Source organism: Miscanthus floridulus, chromosome 8 (genome assembly GCF_019320115.1).
Source record: "Miscanthus floridulus cultivar M001 chromosome 8, ASM1932011v1, whole genome shotgun sequence".
Taxonomy (NCBI): Eukaryota; Viridiplantae; Streptophyta; class Magnoliopsida; order Poales; family Poaceae; genus Miscanthus; species Miscanthus floridulus.
The window spans coordinates 158,461,633-158,481,129 of record NC_089587.1 but is presented as its reverse complement, the minus strand read 5'-3'; positions in this window follow the sequence as shown (position 1 = coordinate 158,481,129).

Genomic DNA, 19,497 nt, shown 5'->3' with positions numbered 1-19,497 from the left:
CGTTTTGACTTTTATATATGCATTGTTTTTGCTATGTATTTAGAGTTTTAGACATGCACTATCTAAGTGCATACTAAAAGCTAGTATAAATCTAGAAAAGTCAAAATATCTTATAATTTAAAATGGAGGGAGTAACATGGAACATAACACTGCAGGTGGCAATCATAAAAAAAAGGGTCTCGAAAATCTAATCGTTTTTAAGCTAACTGCTGCCCGAGCTAGGTGCCGAAATAAAAAATCTGAAGCAGAAAACTTACACCCCTCTTTCACAATATTTGTTCACAGCACATATATGTTGAAGTATTAGTTCAAGTAAAATTATAAAAATGAATGTGAAATAACCGTTCATGACATATTAAAAAAAAGAGTTGTCTCATCCCAGTCTTTAAATTCGTAAATCGTCCGTTTAGATCCTTAAACTTGTATGTTCGTGTTATCTCGGGTATAAATCACCCGTTTAAATCCTCAAATTTATTCGGCCATGTTATCTCGGTTCCTAAATAGCGGACTCGCCCGTTTGGCAACTCGCTAATCGCCTATTTTGGTACTCAATCTCTATTCGTGCTTGGCTTTAAGACCTAAACATAGATCTAGAATTTGAATAGGTGATTTGCAAGTTTAGGAATCGGGATGATAGGGGCGAACAAGTTTAAGGACCTAAATAGGTAATTTGTGAGTTTAAGGATTGGGATGACATAATTGAACAGGTTTGAGGACCGCAGTTGGTCTTTACTTTTAAATAAAAACATTCACTCAGGGTTATGCTTGTAAGTCGTTCTATTTTTTCTAGTTACATAGCTTTTACTATGTATCTAGATATATATACTATAGCCCCCGTTTGCTTCACTGAAAAAACAAGCCGAAACACTATTCTGGTTGATTTGTTATGAGAGAGAAAACACTGTTTTGGCTGAAAAAGCAAGCTGAAAAGTACGGATTATAAGACAAGTGAATAGGGCCTATGTCGAACACGTCATAAAAGTTAGCTTGAAAAGCCGGAACAGCTTACCATTTAAAAAAGAGGGAGTATTAGAAATATGAGGAGTCGTTGTGGGTAGCTTGTGTCATGGTTAAAGTTAAAGGAAGGGGGTGGAGGAAATTAAGAGTGGTGGTTTCAGAAGGCAGATGTCTGTCAATATGTAGAGCATTGGGTGAGCTTCAGATGTCGTCAATATGTAGAGCATTGGGTGAGCTTCTGCTTTGGCTTACTAGCAGAACTAATGGTGATGAAAGGGTGTTAGAAGTTGGAGCACTTTATAGTCACAACTTTTGATAGCCGGTTCAGTACAATACCATGTGCGACCTTTTAGGGCCGACGGTGATAACTACTCTTGCCGCTAGATCAACTTATAATGCAGAAGCAAAACGAACCCTGATTATCACCGCCGGCTATTATGATTAACCGGCTTTCACCTTTGGTTCGAATGGCCCCTTTGCCTTATTGCCTTATTGCCTTATTGGCCTTGGAACTGGCGGGTGAAACAATTTCGCCGTCTGTTATTTAATAAACGATTGTGATAAGGGTGCTGGGATAACCATTTATGTAGTAGTGTTGATCTTCATGGTGTCTGTTGGACTTCTTGTAGGTCTTCTAAGGTCTTCATATAGCAGCTTCTATTGTCTTGCTTGTGGTGTTGATGTAACACCTCCCGTACAAAATCTGTTTATATAGTCCAGCTCCGCAGGTGGAACTAGCCTGCATACGCGTAGCACTTCTCTTACGCTTTCATTCTCGCTTCATGTAAAAGGGTTAGCCCAGGGATACTACGTTTGGAACGACATGGATTATAAGCTGGCCCTCACTCTCCTAAACTTTCTAGGTGATACTAAACCCACCAGCTATAACTCCTCACGTGCCACATGGCCTAGGGCCAACTTCACGATTAGTACAGGCTACTAATAGACCGGGGTGTTACATTTCATCACTTTGGTCCCATCGTTGTCTAAGTCCAAGCCAACCTTGCATCCATTTAAACTATACCTTGTATACTAGCAAATATTATTAGTCCAAATAGTCATATTGTCACTCAAACACTAGAATCACTTAACGGCCCATGCAAGGTGCCATTTTCCTTACACACTTGATTCCAAGAAAGAAGAGCTAGAAGAGCAATGGATTTGAGAACCCAATGCAAAATCCAACACATCCAATGAAATCCGGTGCGAAAATGACTCACCCTTCCGCACAGGCACATGAAGTAGCGTCAGCTCGGGTTCCCTTCGCTCCCTGAGATCCAATGCCACCTTCACGTCGCATTAGCACATCATCGTAGGCTCATACTTCGTTGGGCCCTACCTGTACGGGATGGGAGAGGAGGATGCGCCACGGCCATGTATACTTGGCCAAACGGCCCAGGCCCGATGGGCCAGCACTAGCACGTCACGATAAAGCATGGCCCGAGCACGGCTCGGCCCGAGGCCTATCGTGCCCGTGCCTGACACGGCCTGGTGATAGTGTCGTGCCTGGGCCGCAACTTTGGCCCGCAGTGCTGGCCCGGGCACGGCACGGTTAATGGGTTGGCATGACGCCGGCCCGATTATTTCCACCGTTAGATGCTCTGAGGATAGATGCTAACCGTTGGATGCATTTTGAGCCATATATATAAACGTCACACCCTTCTAAACCCTAGCTCCTCAGCCTCCATCTCTCTCGATCTCTCACTGCGCCGCTCCCTGTCTCTCCCTGTACCGATCTCCCACTCTCCCAGCGCCCTCAGGCCCCAGCGCCCGCGCGGCGGCATGCGCATACTCTCCCCACGGCAGCGGTCGCGCGGCTGGCGGCGCATCCCCACGGCGGCGGCGCGTGGCTGGCAGTGCATCCACATGCCGGCGGCGCGCGGCGCATCCACGACGGCGGCGGCGACGTGGCTACAGCGACCTCGTGCGACGGCGGCGTCTACAGGCCGACACGGGCATGCGCAGGCTGCCGTGCCTAGCAGCACGACACGACACGGCTAATAACCTGTAGTGCCGTGCCTGGGCCGGGATGCCGGCACGGCAGCACTACGCGGCACGGCACGATAGCGCCGCCGTGCCCCATCGTGCCGTGCCCTGCCATGCCATGCCAGTGCCGTGCCGTGCCTGTGCGGCTCGTTTGGCCATGTATCCGGCCATGGCGTGGTGTAGATGAGCGGGGTTGCTCAAGCTCTAGGAAGAGGCATGACAGCCCGCTTTGGGTGCTCCACTCCAAATCCTAACACAATCTCTCCAGCGCGCGGACGTTTTGGTCCGTGAGGTGTGAGGGAGAGGATAAGGGGGAGGGGAACCTGACATGTGGGCCCTGGCTGAGTCAACATGTTGATTGGGCATGGACGTCCTATGTGGTAGTCAAAACCAGGTCAAAGGGGTGGCATGGCCATTTATGCCCAGCTTTCAAAGTTAAGCGGTCAAAGATTCCTGGTTTTGGAGTTGAGTAGTCAATCACGGACTAGAGTGGTAGTTCGACAGCCAAAAACAGACTTTTCCCTAGAAAATATCCAAACATATCTAAAAGTTTCAGGAAAAAACCTTAGAGGTTGATTGGTATTATAAGGAACTAAAAAGTTTTAGAAGCTTCAAATAAACTAGTAATAATAAAATAAAAAGTGAAAGGACAAGTTTAGAAGCTTTAAACAAGCGATAAAATAGAAAAGAAATATGAAAGGGCTACAAAAATTTACAACCTCGATTCCAAATGTAAGTAGTTTATTTTATGATTATGTCAAACTTTTTTCTAACTTGGTCCATTAGTATATGAAAAGTTACAGAGATTTACAACTCATGCTTTGATTTTACTAAATTTATGTTGAAAATATTTTCACATTGTATAATTGTCACTATTTTACAAAATTATCAGTCAAAGTGTCACGTTGGAGACTAGGACCCCTGTCCTAATTGGAGTTATGTTTGAATCGGAGAGTATACTAAATTAACCAGGGTAAATATAGGTCCGTGGCCGTGCCATGCAAGGTCGGGGAAGGTAAATATGAAGTGAATATTGATGGAGGGGCATGGCCTCAAGAGCCTAACTGCAAAAAGAATCTGCCTCCTTAAGGGCTTCTAAAAATATTGGTCTAGAGAATCCGCCCCCTAAAATAATCCTTTTATAGTGCCCGTACCCATTCCGCAACCCCACACACAATAAAAAAACGACTATATATAAATCATCTAAAAAAACGACTATAAATGCAAGAGCCTCTAGTACTAAATCGATAGTAAAAAAGTCATCTCGAGAGGTCGTTGCTGTGATCTTAAGTTCTTAACCCGGATTTGGACATGATTCACCTGAGAGTAACGAGGTGCATGAGACCAGGCAGCTTTAGTACTACCCATGCATTTGTGTCGAGGCAAAAGCACTCGGACATGCATGTAGAAAATAAAAGTGCCCTAGAAAACACAAAGCGAGCACGCAAAGAGTGAAGCAAGTACAACAAAAAAATATAAATAAAACAAGTGAGAAAAGGAAAATCCGTGGAAGATACGTATCGCCGCCCATGGGAAAGCTCGTGAGGGACGCATCAGATCACCTGCATGCATGCACTGCCCGGACGCACGTCGTCGTCCATCTGATCCTCTCCTCGGCTGGGTGCTCCGCCCTTTGCTTACTGCGACGCATGCAATTAACTTGGCACGGTGCTCGTACAGGTCTCATGTTACCCACTCACAACTCACAAGCCTGCTTTTTTCTCATGCGCGAGGCGACTTTTCGATCCGACGGCCTGCATGGAAAGTGCATTCGCATGGAGATCGGGAGCCTTCGCTGTGCATGCATGCAGAAAAGATTGGACTGCAAAACCCCTTCCGAGTTCCGAATCCTAATTAATTTAGCTTGACGTCAAGTACATCACCGTCGTGCTCACTGCTTATTGCTCAAGCGCTTTTCTTCGCAGAGGTTGAAGGTTCCCCTAATCTCCTTCGAGCAGACTACACATGCACCTTAATTACTTCTTCCCAATTTCCGAATATAATGTGTGTGCACTTCTGAATTTCTAATACATAATATTTAATATTACCAATTAGAGGCCTCTACTGCATTAACAGGGGACACGCAAATCAGGTTTCTGAAGGCAGACGACTCTCCCACTACTTCTAGTCAATCGTCATCGTTGATAATGGCAACAGCAGAGTCGGGGACATTTGTCCACCTCTCAAAACCAAATAAAAACACAAAAAAGCTCGCCGCTAGCCCGCCATCGTATTTGCCTCACTTTGTTCCTTCGCCTCATCCAATTGCTTCCCACTCATGAAATCACTCCAATACTCTTGCTGATGTGGGTATTCTATCCATTCTGGCTTGATGCCCTTCCTTACATATTGGGAGGTCAGGTAGTACCTAAAATACTTGAATGAGTTGCCCATGATAAAGAATGCCCGATCCTTGACCACCTCTTCATCAAACCCATCAGGAAAAACAAACAGGTCCTTCAGCTTCTCCCAACAAAGATTCTTCATACTAGATGGAACCGCCCATTCGCTGCCCTTTTATTTCCAGTACCTATACTTGATGGGTATGCATGTTGTCCTTCACTAACATCCTGATGACCATATTGTAAGGCCCCATGACACCAAATGGCACCACAGGTTCTCTATCCTGATCCAACTCGATGATAAATTGTTTACTGGTGCGCAACTTGCTCTGCCCTCGCCTAGCCTGGCGCCTAGGAGGTCTATCTGATGTGGTTGTCTTACTCTCGGTGGGAGCTTGCTCCTACACATATTGATCAAATACTCAGGCTGTAAGATTATTCTACATATAATAGAGTAATTGAATTAGCTACGGCTATACACAGATGGATTACCTCGCCGATTCCCCCAAGGTCGAGGTACCATGAAGGGGATGGCTCCATAGGTTCTTTGGCCAGATCCAACTCGGTGATTCCCCAGTGCCTAGCAGGGCTATCTTCTGTGGTTGTGTTACTCTTGGTGGGAACTTGCTCCTGCACATATAGATCAAATACTCAGGCTTTAAGATTGTACTATATATGATAGAGTAATTGTCTCAGTTACGGAAATACGTAGATGGATTACCCCGTCGATTCCTGTAAGATCAACGTACGATGAAGGGGACGGCGGGAAGACACCCTCAGGCACTGGTACTTCATGAGCAATGAGCCTTGCTTTTTTTTTTCTACGTAAAACAGGAGGGGTTCACCCTTGATGGGATTTTTTAAAACGAGCTGTGCATATACTACTGCCACCCTTGTAAAAGTCCTAAAAGAACACAATGTTGTCAAGCCATTCAATTCAAAAGTCAAAACATAGCGAAAAATGACTTGATGCTAACTAGCAAGCTCCCACCGAGAACATTCAAAATATGTGTACACATAACCAAACTAAGAACTTCATAGGTGATGACGAACCTTGCGATGAAGGTGTTGTACAAGCCGTTTTGGACCTGTACAAATAAAGCAAGTCTTGTTCAACACCAGATGCACGCTCAAGCTCCAGATGAGTACATATTAATGCTGTGAACTCAATAAAATATGAGCAAACAAAGTGTTCTGGCCATGCCTGGTACTCGGTTGCATTTACAATGTCTTTTTACATATTTATAATGCCTTATTACTACATTTACAAAGAATTCTTCACATATATTATTAGACACAGTGATGTAATTTGGGGATAACACAACTTCTATTCTATGGACTGCAGATCTCAAAGAGATATATGCCAAATTGTTCAGAAAAAATTACAAGTTATTTCTATGGATTGCAGATCTTAGAGAATGAAATGCCAAATTGTTCAGAGAAAAATTACAAATTATTTCTATGGATTGCAGATCTCAGAGAAATATATGCCAAATTGTTCACAAATATGAGAGATAGAACATAACAAAACGCAGATGCAAACAGATGTAATGGATCGGAAGCTCAAAGAACAAATGCCGATAATATCTGATGGTCACAAAATCACGTGTTAGGGATGTCCAAAACAACCGAATGCCAGTTAGCTTTTCTCTAAAAGGTACTGAATGAAAACTAAAAGCTACGACGGATTTACCCATATGATAGTTCTACTTCCAAATAGAGGTCTACAAAATGTTATCTTTAACTATTGGTCCTAAATGGAATGAAAACACAATGAGCAAAAAGAGTTGTTGTTCTACAACAGGATGGAGGATAGGTTAGACTCAAAGGGGACTAGGGCCAATCCAAAGTTTGTTTACCTCAGATGTGCGGGAAACAGCAACCAGAGAGATGGAATTGGATGGCCAGCAAAACGGATAGCAGGCTCGACTGCCGTCGATGAACGGTGGAGTGGGGTTGGGGGAGCCGACAAATGGTGGAGAGGGGTAGGGGGAGCTGGCGAACTGCACTGCGAACTGGATTTATGGAGGAGAGCGGGCGGAAAGGCAGGGCGACGATGAGAGGGAAGTGGCTCCAGCGAACAGTGGAGTAGGGTGGGCGAGCCGGCGAACGGCGCTATGAACCGGATTTATGGCGGAGAGCGGGCGGAACGGTAGCAACGGGAAGGGCGACGGCGAGCGGCTCCATTCTAAGTGGGGCGGGAATGGAAAATTTGGGGAAAAGTTTTTACCACGCGCACTTATATACCGGGTTCATTTACACCGCCGGTCGGAACCGTAGGACAGCGGTGCTACGTCAAACATCACCGTCGGTCCCACCGTGGACTGCGAACAAACAAATGGAAGCGGACACTTAGCCAGAACCTTAGCAGAAATGATGTTTTCCACTTAGCCATATTTGGGGGGGGGGGGACAACCGTATCAAATACTAAGACCCAATTGCCATGTTTTCGAAGCACTTTAGAAAATCTAATTTTGGTTGCCAAATCAATATTATTGGTTGATACTTGATACTCAAAATTGCCATTATGAAATATATTGGTTGTGGCCAAAATTTGCGACTGCCTAATTGGTTTGTTGCCAAAATTTACATTCTAATGTAGGAACCGGCAACTCAAACATTGTACTAGCTAGTACTTTAGGAGAGTTAATATCACTAATATGACATGACTTCTATTACATTATAAGAGCAGCGCCATCCCACTGCTCGAAGTCATTTTCATACTAACTTACATCCTACTTCTACATGACTTTACAATATAAGATCAGTGTCATCCCACTAATCGAAGTCATGATTGCTAATCTAGATATAGATCCCATGTGAATTGGCACACGTCGAGCGGGTACACAGAACTCCTGGCGACGATGAATGGCACGCTCATTACTGACCAGATTCATGGTAGCGGAAGTGTTGACGGTCACTAACACTAATTATAAACCGTCAACATAACCTGCATATAATACTTAATTCCATCACCAAACATAGGTTTAGGGATTTAAACTAATAAATTCCATGAGTTTTGGTGAATCTATGTTTTCAGCAGGGTTTATCCTAAAAACCGTCAAGGTAGACCTATTTGTCAAAGTAAATCATGATTATTCATGGTGTAAATAGCACCAGAAGGTTCCAGAGGACTCCAGAGGGCACTCCACCGAAACCTAGCTTGTGGCACTATCGGGTGGGGCCGACTGGCCCTACCTACATGCTGCCCGGTCTCCTGTCCCCACCTGGCAGCCCCTCCTTCGAATATTGGTTCTCCACCACCTTAAAGATCGTATCTACGCTGTTTATTCAAGTCAGTTTGATCTGAGGGTCTAGAATTGACACTACCCCCTATATATACGGCCCTATACCCCCCTCCGGAGAGCCATCCTAAAACCCTAATTCATATCCTCCTCATTAGAATCAGAGCCAGCTATCAAGAGAAGATTAGTCCTCCATAGAATCTAGTCTTATAAATAGAAATAGTGAGATAGAGAGCGAGGGAAGAGTTTGGAGGTGGTGTCGGCCTGTCGGTGCTCTCTCTATAGCTTGTACCTTGGTGGATCCCGTTTGACTTGAGCTAGCCTATGAGATTTCTCTGGTAATCAACTTCTGATTCTAGTAAGCAACTTGTTTATATTGTTCATTAGGATCGTGACTCTTTTAAGTGCTTTATTCTCTTCCTAGAGGGAGTAAAGTATTAATCATAAGTGTAAGCATGGTGCTTAGACTTGGGTTAATCATGGATGCACCCTACATTCCAGATCGGTGGTAGATCGTGAAGTAGCATTAGAACACAAGTGTGACACATTCATTGAGTCCTTTCTAGTCCACCCCCTATTTGTAAGCCAAGTAGGACCCAGTTATGAAGGAAAGCATCCTCTACTGGTGTCTTTCCCTAGTAATATCCCTAGGTGAATAGTAGAAGACATAGCTTACTAAAGTCAGAACTAGAGAACCTTAGTTATCCTCTCTATGCTCCTATTTATCCTAACCTTGTTGCTACCCCTAGTTAAGTCAGACCGTAGTTAGTCTCACACGTTTCCCTATGGATATGATACTTGGAATACTTCCGGGTGAAAGTTACAGCGGTATTCGTGCGCTTGTGGATTTATCTATGTGCGTTAATAAATACCAACAGGAAGCCAGCCCTTATTCCTCGCCAGGCCATGGTGGTGGCTCCTCTTCTTGTCGTCCTGGGCGTTGGAGTTCATGATCCCCAGGATGTGGTTTTTGGCCACGTCCTAGGTCCACTGCCGATTCACCAGATGGGGGCAGATGGGGCAGCGCAACTGCCCATCTATGTTGATGATGAGTAGCTGGTGACCCCTTATGATGGGTGTCACGTACCCATGAAGGAGATCATCCTTGGAGTTAGTGCTGACATAGTCCGGGGAGTGCAGAAATGGCAACTGCAGGGAGGGGGATCGCGCCGACGAGGGTGAACGGGAGGGCGGTGCCGGTGTGGGCGAATGGGAGGGTGGCATCAGTGCTGATGAGGGCGAATGGGAGCACACCGTGACCATTGGTGCTGATGAGGGTGAACGGGAGTGCGTTGAGACCGTCGGTGCCAGCGAGGTCGATGGTGCCGAAGATGCCGGAGCACCATAGATCACGCAGGAGGGCAATAGAAGCTGCAAGCAGGGAGAGTGGGAGGGTGATGGATGAGCCAGAGACCAGCATGAATGGTTGGGAGGCGGACGAGAACGGGAGTGGGAGGTTGACATGGTGAAGCGATGGGGATTGGGGAGGGCATGGGTGGCGGAGTTGCAGTAGAGGGTGAGGAGAATGGGGTTTCTCAATAGGCCAAGCGTGTGCGGGTGGAGAAATGGGTACTGTGTGTTTTAATAATGGGAGCGGCCCTCTGCTTTAATGTGAAATGATGGGGAGAGTTGGAGCGGTGCCTCAGGAACCGAACCGCATTGTTTTGGGCTAAGCTGTCCAGATCACGTGCAACGTCGAGGATCAAGTGCTACAGTGCAACATCCAATGACCGTATCAAACATTGAGACCCAATTGCCATGTTTTCATGTCACTTTAGAAACTCTAATTTTGGTTTTAGGGGATAGGATTTCATCCTTGGGTTTTTGCATTCTGTGACACATTTTTTGGCCCCTGGTGCAAAGAAATGCAGATATATTACTCATACATATGGCTAGTGTTACCAATATGTGAAGGTTTCTGGAGTCTGTACCCTCAGGTTTAGGGTGAACGATGAAGTGATCATTTTTAAATATTTTAATCCACTGGTTATTTGAACTCACAAGTAGTTGTGGACCAATAGGTCTCAGGTTCGATCCCTATGGGGGACAACATTTTTTGCCTTTTTTCCTAGTTTATAGACGCAGCTACCCTTTTTTAAACATTAAAACCACCCATGTTTTGGCATTTTCCAGTGGGCTACTCTAGAAATTCCAAGTTACAAGACCGAAATGGACTGCATAGGGATTGGCTACTTTGGTGCTTCAATAGTTGCATGTCTTCTTTTTTCTTCTATTCTTTCATTCTGAATTTTTGTCGCATTTTCATACACGGTTTACGCGGTTCGCATGGTTCGGAGGATGACCATTGACTTCCCCGAGACGTTCGACATCCCCGCGCCGTGGAACCTTCAAGAATGGAGTGCTCATAAAATCCCAAGAGGGTTTTTTGGAACTCACCTTGCTCCACTCTGATCCCCCTTCCTAGAGCTCTGCTCTGTCGTGACGTCGCTCTCCGAGCCGAGGATCCATCTTTTGCTGCCACAGCGTGTTTCCTTGTTCCATGGAGAAGCTCCCGATGGATGTGGCTATTGAGATTGCTAGCCGCGTTGCTACGGCTGCAGCGGATCCCATAGAAGATCTTGGCAGCCTACGAGCAACCTATTCGTAGATGCATAGGGTGTGTGGCGACGCCGTAGTGGGATGGAGGATACCACTGCGGCGGGTGCTGCTGCATGGGATACAATTTGGGACCTAGAACCGGTTCTACAACCATGAGTACCGTGCCAATCTCATCGCCAGGCTTGCTAGCATTGGCAACCCGGATGCTTGCTTCTGTGCTGGGAAGATATCGATGAAATACGTCCGTAGTCTATCGAGGGGTATGCCCATGGTAGTAGATGAATCAGTGGAGGTGCGTGTGAGGGAACCGGATGGTGACACAGAACACAGAGATAATGATTTAGACATGTTCGGGCTGTCAGCCTGACGTAATACCCTATGTCCTATGTCTTTGGTGGATTGTATATGAGAGATTAGTTGCCTTAGGCTAAGCATAGGATCCATATCAGGATGTCGACTAGGAGACCCCTGCCCCTCCTTATATACTCTGGAGGGGTAGGGTTAGGAGGAAAGTATCCTATTTGGTATTACAATATCTAGTAAATCACATCTTCTTATAGCCTTGCGGTGCACGCCGACTAGTGTCGTGCGTCGCGCGTCTTGATCTTGTGGGCTGGGCAACCTCTGATGGTGCGGCCCATGTCTTGTCTTGTGGGTACCGGGGGACATACCCCCACAGCTAGTCCCCGAGCACCTTGTATCTATTGAGCAACACCATCTTGAGCTTGTCTGAGCTGTCCAACTTATTGCCGATCATTAGGAGCAGGCGTCCGACCAATTTAACTAGGAGTCGAACTGTTGAATCGAGCGTCCGACCAGTTTAACTGGTAGCCAAGCTATTGAGACAGGCATCCGACCAGTTTAACTAGGCACCGAGCAGTTGAGATAGGCGTCTGACCAGTTTAACTGGGCACCGAGCTCGGAACATACTCAAAGTTGAGGTTTGCCAGAAGGATGTAAGGAGCTCAAGTAAAATTTTTTTTGAAACCTTCACCTTAGATGAAGTGTGCCCACTTGCCTTAGGTGAAAAAGAGACTCTTTGAGCCAAGCGTAGATCTTGCCGTCCATGATTTAATCATGCAGGAAAACATTGGGTCCTAGAGACAAGCACATTCAACACAAGGTGAAGTATGCCCACTTAGTCCCTAAGCCTAATAGTAGGTGAAGTATTCACGTGGTGCCAGGGTCCAAAATAGTAGACTTTAGGTGCCAAACCAGTCCCCAGCTTAGCTAGAAACCAGTCCCCAGCTTAGCTGAGAAAAATTCAATGCAGAGAAGCAGTACAATCATTGCTAGATGACGTGTCCACACGTAGTCCCTGAGCCTACTGGATGATAAAAAAATCTTGTAGCAGGGTCAAAGAATTTTGATGAAAGCTTGCAACGTCATCTGCCACGTACTTGTCAAGACCCCAGACGTGTTGCCCAAGATCAGCACCCTTATCTGAATAGCATAGAGCAACTTGATAGTACATCAATGAGACATAGCAAAATCTGACCACCAATGGAGTCCCCAGCTTAGCTGGCGACGCTTAGCTCGATTCAATAGTTTGGCTCCCAGTTAAACTGGTCAGACACCTGCTCCTGGTGATGGGCAACAAGTTGGACAGCTTGGACAAGCTCAAGACGGTGTTGCTCAGCAGATACATGGCGCTTGGGGACTAGCTATGGGGGTATGTCCCTCGGTATCCATAAGACAAGACATAGGCCGCACCATCAGAGGTGCCCGAGCCCACAAGATCAAGGCGCACGGCGCACGACACTGCTCGGCGTGCACCGCAAGGCTACAAGAAGATGTGATTCACTAGACATTGTAATACCACAGGAAAGGTCTAGCATGGACAAGTATTGATAACTTATACCATTGATGGAGAAGTAACCATAGCCAATATTCTACTCATAATAGGGGTAAGTCATAAGATAAGAGATATGAAAAGTATTGATCAATGATGATAATAAATCACTCAGAGTACTCCTTTCTATGGCATTAGCATGATCAGGTAGAATATTAGAGGAATAATTCCTAACTCATTCTTAATTACAAGTCAAAACATACATTGATTAGTGCAATTACACCTAGTAATCATGGCTAAGATCATCTTTATATCCACACATAAGGGATATTACTAAGGAAGATTAAGAATAGAGCTTGCCCTTCCGTTGTAACCACATCCTACGTGCTACCTATATCAGGGTGTGGACTACAAAGGACTCAACGGGAGTGTCACATCCGCAATCTACCACATGGCCCAGAATATAGGGGGTATCTACAGGTAAACAACGTATAATCACCATGCTTACATAGTGTCGACCACTCACCCCATGTACTTTGGGGCGAGCACTTTGCGAACTTATGCATAAACACAATGATAAACTAGCTATAATAAGTATATAATCAAAGTAGACGATAAACATTATAACAAAGAACATGAATAAGATGAATACTAATATTGTCATAACAATTGTAGCAAGCATATAAAAATAATGGAGATACAGAAGAGAGGGGGTACAAGGATTTTACCAAACCACTGTCGCATCTGGTTTTTCTGAAGAATTACCAAGCGCTAACTATATGTGTGCCTAGGATGTCCACACGACACATATAGCGACAAATATGGAGAATATCAAGAACAATGCTTTATTATGTATCGAACATAATTACAACAGGACTTACAACAATTATAGAAGTATAGCAGAAACTATTCTTAATCTTCTCTTTAGGACTCCATACTCCACAGGGATGGTTGACTAGGGGAAACACTCGCCTGGTACTCATGGACTCCACAAGAAACTCTTCACTTGATCCACCATCTGGTACCCATCCAGGATTTTTATTGATTGTAAAGCAAGTGTGAGCGCACCATGCTCAACAAGTATAACATGAGGGGATGCAAGGCTCAAAAGGCTAGACACGGCTGAACTGCGGTAAGCACTTTTAATTGGTCATATTTTATTTGTTAAACCTGTGTCACTAGGTTATGCTTAAGCTCCCAAGGTGAAAGTATATTTAACATCAAGGTTGATCATATCCTAAACCATCCATAGAACCATCTATCTCGAAAAGGATCTAGGTCGCTCGTGTTCATGAGCATGACTGATATATCAGTTTTATACTCTATAGAGTTTGTACACTTTAACCATGAGCTGTGATTGTCCTTTGCTCGAGGTGATCAGCCTCTTGACTCACTTCCAAGATAAGTTGGCAGGAATCACTACGAAGCTTTTCACCAGTCACTTTAATAAGTAGCAGCCGCTAAGGTTTCAGCTATCTAGCCGTATGCAACCCTCCTCTAGGAGTGGCACTTATGGTCGTGGCATAGTACACACCCTGGCAGGAAAAGAAACATACCAACTAGTGCCCCCACTTGCCCTTTTGGTAAGCTGCTGATGAACTAGAACAGATCAAGATACTAGGCTAAGACCAGAGCCATGTAGTTCTCATGGCTGTATGGTAAGTCCTAGTTTGCCGCTTTAAGATTCAGTCCTTATAGAGGGCAGACTAGAGCACCCAAAAGGCCAAATGCTCTAGCCCCCTTATGTCCATGTTGCTAAAAAAGCACCTTTTAATACCATGTTGCATATATCTTTAATTGTATTCTTTAGTCAATATTAGTTGGAACAAACTAAGCATACTACCCATATGGAAAATAAGGAGGTAAATCAAGGACAGGATAATCAATATCAAGGTAAATAGACTCAAGGCGGTTTAATAACACATGCATATGAATTGAGATTGTATTAAAGTGAATAGGTAACAAGGAGCCCCATATTATACTTGCCTCAAACTTGCTTATAGCCGAAAATAACTTGCTTAGAGAATCTTCAAACTTCATCTTTCAATAATGCAGCTTCTGGCACTCAACTTCTGGTCTCCAACACTTACGTATGGTTCACTTCTACTCATAACAAACACCAAGCACAAAGAGACATATAAACAGACAAAGCAAAGACAACTAAGAACAGTACACCAATCATAACCAAAAGCTTTAAAATAATATACTAAAAGAGAGGGATCGTTGCTACAATCACAAGAACACAAGAATCACCGATAACGGAACTATCGTTAAAAAGAAACGACTATCGGGATTTTATATTACAAAAGAGAGAAAAAATCTATATGCTTGATTTATTTTAATTGAGCAAAACTATATGAAGCATATTAATTCAGATTACATAAAATCATATTCTATTTTAAAAGCCGAGTTGAACTAGTCATATTTTATACATAAACATGCACGTATCATTTAATCAAATTCAACTTTAACTTTGCAAGAGAAAAATGCACGTGAAAGCATCTTAACCGACTTTATATAAATCATGTTTAAACAAGCAAATTATAATTAATAAATACATATTTAGGTGACATTAATTAACAAGTAATTATAAAAGGTGGATACTGTCCTAGGTTGCTGTTATTTAGAAACAGGTTTACATAATCATTAATCAAATTAATATTTAAATTATAAATTTCCAAGATGTGAGACATGTTAAACATCGCTGCTAACACGTATCACACATTGCGATGAAACTCGCGCAATCGAATCAAAATCAAAAACCTAAATCAACTTTAATTAACCAGCGATTAATTAATTATAGACATAATTAAAATTTTAATAAAATAAATTCATAAACATGTGATATTAAAACTAATAGTGCTACTGCGTAGATCTCCATGACATGAAACTAACGCAACTGGAACGAACTGAAACATAGCTAGAACGATTAAACGGCGGGGATTAACAACATGATGGCAAAATCGTAAATAGTTGCATCTTCTACCTTGCTTCATTCATCTTCACGAACAGACACCATGGCCATGGATGTTGCTGTGTTGCTCCATGGAGGGAAGGGAGGGGGATCTCGGCTAGGCTGGGCTAGGGCTGTGGCCGGCCGCGGAGGCTGGCAGCCGCGCACATGCGCCTCGCCCAAACGGCAGCGGCGGCGCCCATCCTACACGCTCGCGAGCAGGCGCACGCAAAGGGGAGCAGGATGCGGTCTGGCTTGCGGTGCGCATGGCCCAGGGTGACTGTGAGGTGGGGGCGTGGGGTCGGGGCGCTGGAAGGCGAGGCCAAGGCCGAGTCGGCCGAAAACTCGAGAACGAGCAGCCATGGAGGTTCGCCGGAAACCTGATCGGAAGAGAGAAAGAAGAAAGGGAACGTCGTCAACAGGTGACGGATTCACAAAACGAAAAGCGTGACGGTATAGAGAACGACGAGATCTACCTTGTGGTGGTGGTGGTTGACGCCGGAAAATGACGGTTTGGCCGAAAAAGCTCGCTGGAAGTTCGTCGGAAACGTAGCTTTTTCAAACTTCAGCATCCGATCTGCGGGGCTACGGGTGGCGGCTGGGAAAACGGATCGTACTTCTGGAATCCTTGCGTTGAGGGCTACGCCAGCATATATATATATGCTGGGTTTGGAGATTTTGGAAAGTGGAGATATTTTAGGATTTATTGATTTTCGGTATTAAAATAATTACATAAAATCGAGAATTACTATTTAGGCTCCAAAAAATATCTTTGAGCTCCGAAAAATTCCATAAAAATTCCTAGAGATAGATGGAAGGATAATGAACACAACCAAAGTGGTTTTAGCTCTAGGAAAGACTTTTAGATTGATTGAGGAAAAGACAAAGCTCCAAGAAATAGGAATTTAATCCTGAAAAAGGTCGGAAAGATTCCCGGAAGGAGAGGCATCGTTCTAACACATCTTAAAACCTTTTCCAAGCCTTTGGATTTTGAATACAAAGCATCTTATCTAACTTTTGTTTTTACAAGTTTTCAAATTCTTTTTAAACCACTACTTGAAGATTGAGATTTGAATTTATTTTCCAAACCACTCATCACAAAAGTACCAATGCTATGGCATGTATGTGCAAACATGTTGCTACCCTTACGTTGGATTTTAATTTAAAGAAAATTTTCTTTTACCTATGTTTTTATGAGCACAAAATAATTAATAGAAATCAGTTTACTCTTTTTAGAAATTAGCTAATTTTAGGGTGTTACAATTCTACCCCCTTAAGATGAATCTCATCCCCGAGATTCAGAGAAGAAGAGCAAATAAGAGAGGGATACTTCAACTTGAAATCTTCTTCACTTCCTTGAGCAACATCATCTTGATACTCACTTTGTGTTGTATGAGAACTCATCACGTGGCCACTCTTGTAGATTTTTGTTCCATCTTTTTCCAAGTCTTGTCTTGTTGCTTCTCTTAATTCATTCCAGTGAATCTTATTATCCACATCTTAAGCTTCCAAAAGGTCTTCCTTAGCTTGAATCAGAACTTTGAATTCTATGGTTCATTTTTTTATGCATTTTGAAATGTTTTACTTTTCAAAAGGAAGACTTTAAATCAAAACCAAACAAATTTTCTTTTTCAACTCCTTTTGAAATAGCTTTCAAAATATGTTTTATGTTTAGAACTCAAGTAAATATTTCAATCATGTTTTGAAACTCTTTTGAATAAATGTTTTTAAGGTTTTGAAATAAACCCAACCATTTTCAAATCATTGGAAACTTAGGAAAGCATACTAAGCTTTGTTTTTCAAACTCTTTTGAAAACTCGACTTTATAATCAAATCTCAGATAAAGAGCAGACAAATCAATTCAGGTTCTTTTGAAATCTGTTTCAAACAAGGGATTTACAAGATTTTAGAAAACAAATGAAACATTCGAACTTTATTTTCAAATCATTTTGAATGAACTCTTTTGGGATTTCTGAAATCAAACCAAATCAATTTCAAAACTACTTTAGAAATGAAGAGAGTAAGTTTTCAATTCCCATTTTCTTTTGAAGTCAAACAAAAGACTTAATACACATGTTCAAGTTCTTTTTGGAATAAGACTTTTGGGGAATTAAATCAAATCAAATAATTTTCAACCCTTTTGAACCATTTTGGAAGACTTCTTTTAGAAATACACTTTTGAAATCAACTCAAACATTTTCTTTTCAAATTTTGTTTTAAAATCAAACTTAATTCTAATTCAAAGCCAAAAGTGCTCCGTTTGCAAATGCAAATTGTTGCAAACTTTTGAATCAAAATATTCAAACTTTTGTAAAATATCATGAAAGCATTTTTAACACCTTTCAAATAAAATTTGAAATAAGACAACTCCAATTGTTTTTTTTTCAATCGGTCTTTTCCAAACAACCCATTTTAAAAGAACTTTTGAACCATTTTCAAAGTGTTTTAGAATAACACTTTGAAGAGTAACCGAATACATTTGACTCTTTTTGAATTTTAGTTCAAAGCAAAGTGGGTTTTGAAATCCAAATTTGCTTCCAACTTTTTGAAGTTTTAGAAATAAGATACTTTCAAACTTTTTATGAATATCTATTTTTAAACTAAAACCTTGAGTGAAGCAGTTCAAATCAAATTGTTTTCTTTCGAATGAGTTTTAAGGCAAAAGTGTCTTTCAAAATTCAAATCAAAACTTTTGAAATGTCTCAAATATAGTCTTTGGCAACTCTTTTTGAATCTTTTAAACTTTAATACTCTTTTCAAATCAACTCTTATTCTTTAGCGAAACACTTTTGAAATTAAGTTTCGAATACCAACTCTTGAAAATGAGAAAACAAACTTAAACCCTTTTTGAAATTAGTTCAAATCAACTTTTGAAGAAGTTTTTCAAAGTTTTTGAATCAAAAGGTTGTTAATTTATTTCCCAACATCTTTTGAAAATTTCATTACAAGGAAAGAGCTTTAAATGGAAATCAAAACCAATCCAATTGTTTTCAAGAGTTAATCTTAGTCTTGAGCATTCTTGTAACTCTTTGTATATGTCTATATCCTAGGTACATGAAGATCGAACTCCCAACCATAGCTAGCTCGAAGGTCAATCTTGACGTGGATCCGAACTCCTTGTAGTTCACCAAGTCACAACACTCTTAGCTTGGCTACCCCCCTTAAGAAGAGATGAGATAGGGGCACCAACATCCAACATGTAACTTTCTTCAAGGTGTATTATCATCCTCTGACATCCCAGAGAGCTTGTGGACATAGATATGAATAAGAAAAATGGATCCTTTCCGTAGATAGAAAACAATAGCGCAGAAAAACATCCATATCTCGAGTTTCATTTATCTAATAAAGTTGCATCTTAAACCGTTGGAAAGCTTATAAAATTCCCCACAACTTTATTTTAGACCACTTCTTCAGATTCTGTAGTTAACTTGGTCGAAATCTTTGCCCAACAAAAACTTTTCCAGATTCCAAACAACATAGATGTATAGCCTTGTGATTTTCATATCTCCCAAACCAGAATATCTATCAAGGTGAATGTTGTGGGAAAATAAAAATCTTGAAGTCTACATTCACCCAGAATTTTTGGTTGCTTAGAGTTTGGAGACATAGGCCGTAGAAGACAGACTGCTCCTGAAGATAGAAAGCAACAAACAAGAGAAAGAG